At 31.5% G+C, this 8,061-nt stretch overlaps 2 long non-coding RNA genes across 2 annotated transcripts; both read left to right on the forward strand.

The window, feature by feature from the left end:
* The first annotated feature begins 3,339 nt into the window (after nt 1-3,339).
* LOC145572170 (uncharacterized) lies at nt 3,340-4,170 on the forward strand. The gene is made up of 3 exons (XR_014096701.1): nt 3,340-3,412; nt 3,700-3,784; nt 4,087-4,170. It is a non-coding gene; the product is annotated as an uncharacterized LOC145572170 (long non-coding RNA).
* A 1,472-nt stretch (nt 4,171-5,642) lies between these two features.
* LOC145572171 (uncharacterized) lies at nt 5,643-6,226 on the forward strand. Its single transcript, XR_014096702.1, has 3 exons — nt 5,643-5,697; nt 5,870-5,907; nt 6,027-6,226. It is a non-coding gene; the product is annotated as an uncharacterized LOC145572171 (long non-coding RNA).
* Nucleotides 6,227-8,061: the final 1,835 nt, after the last annotated feature.

Here is an 8,061-nt window from a genome sequence, read left to right on the forward strand (position 1 = left end):
TTCCTTTTTTTCATTAAAGAGATCGATTATATTTAATAACCGGTCTCTTAAATTATCTCACTATTTTTTTTTGTACTCTGTATAATTTTTTAATAATTCTTGTTTTTATTTATACTATATTTGTGCAACCAATTTTAATATTTTCCCACAAATCTTATCAATCAAGTAAAAAAATCATAAAGTTAATTTAATGTAATAATTTTACAGTACCATTTGTTTATAACATGTTATTTATTTGGAGTACATACTTTCGACTTGTAAGATTGAATTTTTATGTATGATATTAGTTTATGTCCTATTTTTGGATTAAAATCATTTTGGTGATATATAAGTATATATGTATATATATACATATACATATATATATACATATATATATATATATATATATACATATACATATACATATATATATATATATATATACATATATATATATATATATATATATACATATATATATATATATATATATATATTGATTGAAACAAGTGATCAATTATTATTGATAGTGACTCACCAGTTCGAAAATCCTGGATCCGCCACTGAACCTTATCTATTGCATACTCCAAATCAAATTAAGTTAAACATAAAGAGTCCGGTCATTAGATGTGGTTGGAGATTATGTTAAGTTGATTGAAGTACTTAAGTGGGAGTCATTAATGAATTCATGTTATATGCTTATTTACTTTGATTAATTGAGCGTGCTAGGTTCAAAGCGTTGTAGATTGTATGTATTCAATTTTGCTGATTATGTACGTTTTGTATGTGCTTTCTTATGGTCATGACCTTCGCCTTTTGATGATACTGTAATGATCCAATTATTATATTATTGGAGAGCAGTATTGCACAAGTTATATTGAAACGATTTCAAAAAGTATCCACAAGAATATACTATTTCGTTTGTTTAAATCATTAAAATTAGTCAAAGTTTAAAGATACGAAACACGTATAAATACTTTTTTTTTTTTTTTTGAATATAAACAAGTATAAATACTTGATATACAAATTAAATATACAATGAGGCCTTGTTCTCTTCACCTTAAAAAAATAATATTAAGTAAAAATAATTTTAGTTCAGTAAAAATAAGTTTAGTTCTATAAAAATAATTTCAATTCAGTAAAAATAAGTTCAGTTTAGTGAAATTCAGTTTTCTTAAAAAAGAATTATAACAGAAAATCACTAAAAATAATTTCAGTTGAGCAAAACTAATTTCATTTCAGTAAAATTAATTTAAGTTCAGTAAAAATAATTTAAGTTTAGAAAATATAATTTTGTTTCAATAAAAATAATTTCACTTTAGCAAAAATAAGGTAAAGAGAACGGGGCCTGACTATATTATTATCAAATATCAACTATTGATAAAGTACAACTTATGGTCAATTTTTTAAAAAATTTGACCCAAATACAGTATTAACAAATGAGTATATGCTCACCGTTAATTCCTAGTTGGACAACAAAAAGCTATATGACTTATTGGAGATGACTTTTGATGCCAGTCCGAGTTGTCACAGGAACTACACACTTTCTTGGAAGCAGCTAAAGGATCTATCTATAACCCTTATAAAAGCCCCAACCACCCTTACTATTCCCAATTTACTGTTCCTTATGAACAGAGAATTGACTTTTCTGCCCTCCCCTGCCCTTAGCACCCTTCCCTGATTGACCAGATTGACAGGGCTATTTTGGTCTTTTTGCTTTGATATTCCAGCTGTTCTGAATGAGCTGACGTGTGGCATTCATCCTCTCTGGTTAGCTAAATCAAGTTTTTCCCTTTTGTTTTTCTTTTTCCTTTCCTCCATTGAAGCTTACTCCGAGCTTCAAATGAGGGCTCGAAGAGTACTCTGCGTTTTATCTCTTCTCCATTACAGCAGCTCCTTGAGGTAAGATCTTTTATCATTTTAATAATCATCTAATATCAATTCGAAAATCTAGGGTACATGTTCAATTTGTTTTGGTTGATCTTATGGAGTAATTTTCTCAAATTCGATTACTGAGGTAATTTCATATTCTTTTTGGGTTTTAAGTTCTGTTTATTTTGATGGGTTTTATTCATAATCAGGGATTGTGGTGGGTTTTGTTGATAAAATTGGACTTTTGAGGTGCCGAATGGTGGTTGCTTGATGCCGCTGTTGTTTGGCATTAGATTGTGTTGGTTGCGGTCACGAGTAGCAATAGTAGTAGTTTATGTGGTTGTGTAGCAGGGGAAATGCGGGGGTGTGCGATTGTGTAGTAGGGGAGATGCGCAGTGGCTGTTGTAGTGTCGGTGATGGTGGTTAATGGGCTGCTTGTGGCTGTTGTTGGGCGTAGGTGGAGAATTAATGGTGGTGCGCGATCGGTGAGGTTTGTGGGCTGATGTTGTTGCGGGGGAGATGTTATGACGTGTGAGAGGGCTGTTTGGGATTTTTGTGAAAGTTTTTGGGGTCTAAAGTTTGTTAATTGTGATGTGTTTTTATTTTATTTTATTTTATTTTTTTAATTTTGGTATTTTTTGTTTGAAAATGCGTTTGGATAATTGATCGTGGTTTTCCTTAAATCGACACCGTTTTGTTATTAATCTAAAGTTTTAATCTTTAATATTGCAGATTAATTGGAGTGGAGTTTTGCTAGCTTTTTTTGGGTTTTTGAAATTTAACGGGGTCAAGAATTTGCATGAACACGTCTTGTGGGGCGAATTCTACAGTGTGATGGAAGAAAGGCAAAGGCTGGGAATTGAAATCTGGTGAAATTGCTGATTTGTGTTTCAACTGCAAGTAACCCCATTTTGCTAATCTTAAATTTGTTTTATTCAATAGTTACCGCCGTTTTTTTGCATTGATTTGTAATGTTTTCAAGTAATTCAATTATACCTTGGGATTATTTGCATTATTAGGTTAGTTATGGCTCTTTATTTTTAAAAAAAAATTTAGACGAGCTTAATCCGAAAGGTAGCTTAATGAGCTAAAGAGACGTGAACTTAAGTACTTGTTTTTCAGATTAGCTTTGGTGTGATTAGTGCTGACCTCTGGGAGAACGCTATATGCTCCGGAGAATGGGTTTTGGAACTTGTCTAAGCAACAAATTTAGCACCTATTTAACAAATGTAAGACTAAAGTTCAAACTTTTTTTTTTTTTACTTAACTAAAGTTCAAACTTTGCAATTAGATGATAAACCTTATTATTGTTGATTGAGTTAGCCTTGATTTCTTATTGCTGTGTTTCCTTTTAGGTTTCTATCAAGCCTTTCTCAAAATTTTTGTTTTTGCTAAACCAGTTTCCAATACTAATAGTTGCAACCCAATGGTGATTTCGCTTCAGTGATTAGTTTACACATCTAGCTAAAAGGTTCTGCCCCAATACTGGTTATGATCTAGCTAAAAGGTTCTGCCCCAAGTTTACACATCTATCTCCTGTATGGTACGATCTTAAGAGGTATGCTGTGGTGAACACATTTTGCAATTTGCAAGCTAGCTCTTATACTTAGTAGATGACAATTGCTGTGCTCTTATACTATTTCCTCTTCTAAATACTTTGATTTCCTTGGGTGCAACACAAATTAATTTATATGTTTTTATCTGCATTTTTTTCCTCTTTTGCGTGTGTAAGAGATGAAGAGAAAGGAAAAGAGTGGATTTTTTTTTTCTATAGTCTTCTTGTTGACAATGATTTTGTAAGTATTTGAACCTTTTTTTAAAAAAAATTATTTTACATGTGGTCAGTCAAGGGACAAAGTTAGTTCTCGAGGGAAGACACAATGCTGATACAGGATGGATGTCTGAGCTGAGATTGAGAGGAAATGCTCAGGTAACAGGCCAGCTTATTGTACTTAAATGAAAATTTCATATTGCAGAGTCATGCATTCAAATTTCTTTCTGCATGTCACTTCATCTTTTCCGCCCAGCATACTTTTTTGTATCAGGATTAATAATTAAGTGCCTATAGCAACTATAATGAAACTGAAATATAAATGTATACTATTTGCCTTTGTCTTTGTGAGTAGATTCTCTCCCCACTTATTTATTCTTTTTGGATTGTCTAAGTTAGTAGGATGATCTGTTTTCTTGAATGAACTTTGACTATTGATGTGTAAATTTTACGAAGAGTAGTCCTTGAAGCAGTGCCAAAGGACCTGCTCAGAAACAAGAAACAAAGGGACAAAGCTATTGACCTGCTTATAACAGAGTGCAAGTAAGCATATTATTCTGAATTTTGTTCTTTTTAGCAAGGGTATAACAATAAAATCAACCACAGTTTGATATATTTGTGATTTTAGCCTTTAGTAAATCTATGTGACAACTGTCTCCGGACATGTTAACAAGGTTATGTAACGTGAGTACGTGACTATAATTTTGTGATGGGGGATTGATTTGTTTGTTTTGTTATTGGGTGAATAGGAACTAGTGTTGTTCTTGAAGCCAACATCATCATACTTGGAAAATGGAGGAACCATTGAAATCCCAGCTTCAATGCAGCAAGTTTGGTATGAAGCTGAGCTTGCTGTTGTTATTGGCAAGAAAGCTCGCGATGTTTCTGGATCTGAGGCCTTGGATTGCGTTGGAGGTTTGTCTCTCTTTGCCTTCTTACTCTTTTACTCTCTTTATATATAATAGGCCGCATTTGATTGAAGTTTAATCATTGAGAAATATGGTGAAAATGAACGCAACCTACTATAACATTATCTATTTTAGAATAATTGACACACATTAACTTTTTGCATGATTTATATATTAACTTAACTATAGTTTTTTTTATTATTTTTTTTTAAACAATGATTATGACTTAAATAGATATTAACACAAATTTTCATTATATTAACACAAATTTTCATTATATTAAAAAAAAAACTAGTTTTTTCTATAAAAGTTTTTACCAATGTTTAATTATACTTAACGATAATAATTTTTAGCCATTTGACAAAATGAAAATGCAATTTTCATTTCTGGTTTAATAATCAATGTTAATTGATTCATTTGATTGGGATCTAAATCTAATTTTATAAAATGAATTTTGGTAAGTCATGAAATGTCTGGGGTCTTTTTGGAGTTTTGGACTGACCACTGTGCTCAGGCCCATCAGGTTAATTGGCAGCCCAAAACCCATTCTTAATCCATAGGAGTATAATTGTGGGAGAATTGACTAAAGAAAATTACTTGCACTGTTTTGGAGCTTCAATTTTTTTTGTTTTTTTTTTAACACATTTGGAGCTTTAAATTAAATGTACAATAATAAGTAATATAGAATCACTATTAAAAAGTCTGTCACAAAGCAAATTAGCAATGAGACTTGATGACAAGCTCAATATTGTATGGTGAATACTCTGAATTTTTTCTAACTCGAAATAATACTCCTAGATCACAATTGATTTAGTTCGTTATTATGAATGTAATTGAAATTTCATACTCCATAATACCGTGACTATCTCTTGTACTACGTATGTTTTCATGTATAATTGTCTTTTGGGGAAGGGGTACGAGAAACATGTGACATCATACACATACTCTTTAAGAGCATACGAGTAATTCGTAGGAAGAGTGAAAGTAGTCCACTTAAAACTTTTTCAACATCCTTTTGAATTAGAATCCTTCTTTAGTATCCTAATGATCTAAAACTACAATTGTTCTTAATTTGGAAAGAAAGCTAATTGCAGTGATCTTGACTTTTCAGGTTATGCTCTTGGACTTGATATGACAGCAAAGGAACTCCAAGCTACTATCAAGGTAATATTCTCATTTTTTAACATTAACAAATTATAATATTAACTTGTATTTCTATCAAATATCAGATTGGAAATTAATTATATTAACATAAAAGGTTCCTGTCATGAAATTCTGTAACAAACTTTAAGATGCTTCTCTAACTTTATGTTTCACATTTTCTTCTGGCTGCTAGCTAAGGGACTCGACACGCTTACACCCATCAGTGAAATGGTAAGATATGATTTGAATAATTACATTCATGTTTTCAAACTCTCTTATATCGAATTCAGTACATTATTAGGACATGATATGACAACATTATTTATCTTTGGTTTGTCAATTCCCTGCAGATCCCCAAAACTGCAGTGCCTGATCCTCATGACTTGGAGTTGTGGCTAAAGGTTGGTCTATCAGACCTTATTTGCTGTGTTTTTTTTAGTTAACTCTGTAATGCGTACTATCCTTGTTTGTGATTGATTGAATAAGATCTAAAGGGCTAGGGAGGAGAGAGAAATATATATATATGTATATATATATATATATGTGTGTATATATATATATATATATATATATATATATATATATATATATATATATAAAGAAAAAACATGGCCGAGAGAGAGAGAGAGAGAGATACAGTGATAAAGAGAGAGATGGGTCGGAGGAAAAACAAAGAAAGTGAGGTTTGAACAAAGAGGAAGATAGAGAGAAGCTGAGAGATATAAAGGGGCAAGGAGGAGAGAGGTAAAGAGAGAGGGAGGGGGAGAGAGGGGGAGGGTCATACTTAGTCTGAGAGAGAGGGAGGATGAGGGGGGGTGATAATTCTAAGGACGAGAATTGAAGCACTTTGATCAGCAGTAGTTCTAAAGAAAGGAGGGATGTGCATTTTGTAACGAATTCGAGTGAACAGAAGAAATCCTTAGAAGGAATTAAGATCCTCCTTGCAAAAGACAGATCTTCAAAGAGTGGCTACAATAATACTGGACAAAGTAGGAGCTGGACTGATGGCTGTCGGATATGGATTACATGCACTAAACACTCTCAAATCCTCTCTAAATGCCGAAGGATGCGGAGCAGCAAGTATAACTTCAACTCTAAGCCGGAACTTCCCTCCATTTGACTTTATTCTGATGGACTGTCAGGTAATACACTTCTATATATATATATACAATATACTGTCTTGTGACTGCAGATTACACAATGGTTTAGCTATGAAGCAACGAAAGAGATTCAAAGATTGGAATCAGGAACAAGTGTATTGTTGCTCTAATAGCACACGCTATGTCATACGACAGACAAATATACAGGGTTGTTGTCTAAGTTCTCAAGATCAAGTGCTTGTGTGCTTGAAAATGTGTATAGGTGGATCCAAGTGTGTGTAAGAGTTAAAAGGCTAACTTTTGTTTGTGGTGATGATATAACCAAGCTTTGGGGTATAAAAAAAATAGAGAAAAAGGTAATACCTTACTAACCTTGATGTTCTTATAATTATTAATTGGTTCACAAGTTCTAGGCTCCAAAGTTTTTTCTTACTTCAACTGATAGTCTTTTTTGAAAAAAAATATGTTTATATGCGTGGTTGCTTCTTTTCGAAACTTGTTTTCATTTTGGAATTTTGAACAACAATATCTTACTTCCTTATGGAAATGAATAAGGACAATTTATTCTGGATATCTAGCTGTAGCAAAAGCTAACAACATATCTTCATCATTTTTTTTATTTTTTTTTTATTTTTTTTTTTGGAAGACTCATATCTTAATTGTTCAGTGACAACTTAGTGGTTGTTGAAGTATGTCTTAAGCCATTCTTAAGGTGAATAGTTGGAGTTTCCTAATTTATATTGTAGCTACATAAAGACTAACTGCCTCTTTGCAATATTTCAGGTTTTTCTACTCACATTATTCTGCCGATTTAATTGAGCAACCAAGAGGTGTTTATGGCAGAAAGTTGGTTATTTATTTGGAGATTGATGGGGTCTGGTCATATTGTATTGAGTAGAAGAAATTTTGTAGATTTCAATTTGAAAAATTGAGGAAAAATTGTAAATAACATGTGCCATTAGTAATGTAAACAACTTTTATAATTTTTCGATTTTTCCTTAGCTGTTCAATTCAATAAATTCTTATTTTTTATAAAAAAAAAAATATTATGTAAGTTTTTAAAAATTAACCTTTTTTTCTCATTCGTTGAACATTTAAATAAAATTCTTAATATATGAGGAAAATTTGAAGAAAAAAAATACAAATCAATCAGTTTTAAGTTTTAACTAATTACTCATGTTAAAATTAATGAAAATCCTTAAAGATCATCATTATTTACTTAGCATTGTCATCAACTTAATGATTAGCTTGTAATAATTATTCAAAGCATTTTTTATTTTGAAGA

Source organism: Chenopodium album, chromosome 12 (genome assembly GCF_948465745.1).
Source record: "Chenopodium album chromosome 12, dcCheAlbu1.1, whole genome shotgun sequence".
NCBI classification, from domain to species: Eukaryota; Viridiplantae; Streptophyta; class Magnoliopsida; order Caryophyllales; family Amaranthaceae; genus Chenopodium; species Chenopodium album.